We start from the raw sequence: 1,122 nt of genomic DNA, 5'->3' as shown, positions 1-1,122 counted from the left end.
AAAGAGTAATATTATATTTCGAACTCCAAATCTCCAATATGACATCAATCGGCTAGAATTTGAAAAAAAAAATTTGAGCTTACATAATTTTTTCAAAGTTAAAAAACTAGTAGAAATATTATAATAGCATAAAATCTAGTTTTTAGTCTGCAAGATAAAAACTAAAGTTGATAAAAAAAAAAAACCAAATGAATCGGTAAATAGTACATGTGATTACGACAGTAGTCGAAATTCAGGTGAAAGATTTTGGAGAATAGATTTTTATTTCTTTTCTTTTGATGCGTAGTAATAGTGGAGAAGAGTTAGGTTTTAAGGAAGATGAAGTTTTTTTTCCCTAATAATTGATGGATATTTTTGTGATTAAACATATCTATAAAATATGATGTGAAATATAAAATAATATGGGTGTGTATTAAGAGATTAGAGATGTATATTTAAAATTTCTCTTTCATAAAACTATGAGGTTAGTACTATGAGGTTAGTTTTGAGAAAGAAGTTTTGATTTACCCATGAATGGATTTCAATACCAACTTCCTCCTAAGGAATGAAAATGGGGGAATGATTCAGATTTTGTCATGGGGCTCGTACAAAATTGATTCTTTATGGTGTAAGTAAACACACATTTAGAGGAGAATAAGTATGATTCCCTACCTCTAAATATTCATTTCCTTTCTTCGTTAGTAAATGCACCCAGAGAGCCTTTAAAGTACCGTAAAACTGTCAAAAAAAACTATCTGACTTGGATGTTGTTAGCCAGAATTTGGGATGGTTTATTTTTTGAAAAAATATTACCTTAAATCGTAATTTACCATCAACAAGGTTGAGTCTAACTAGGAATATGGTAAAGGATACAGTTAGGGTTAGGAGACAGTCAAGTCAGAGGCCATTAACAAAGCCAAAACTGAGAGACATGGAGTTGTCACCGTTAACAAGGAAAAGGGACCCTTCTCCCTTTTGGCAATAGCAGCAGCAACTATCGTGGGAGTGAATCGTTTGTTCCTTCTTGTCCTAGTTGTTAATGAAGAAAGAGTCTCAGTGATTCAGACCACCACCACCACCACCACCACCCACGACAACCACCAGTCTTCCACCACCTCTCTCTCTCTCTCTCTCTCTCTCTCC

This window comes from Fragaria vesca, unplaced genomic scaffold, assembly GCF_000184155.1.
Source record: "Fragaria vesca subsp. vesca unplaced genomic scaffold, FraVesHawaii_1.0 scf0513126, whole genome shotgun sequence".
Taxonomy (NCBI): Eukaryota; Viridiplantae; Streptophyta; class Magnoliopsida; order Rosales; family Rosaceae; genus Fragaria; species Fragaria vesca.
This window is presented reverse-complemented; position numbering follows the sequence as displayed.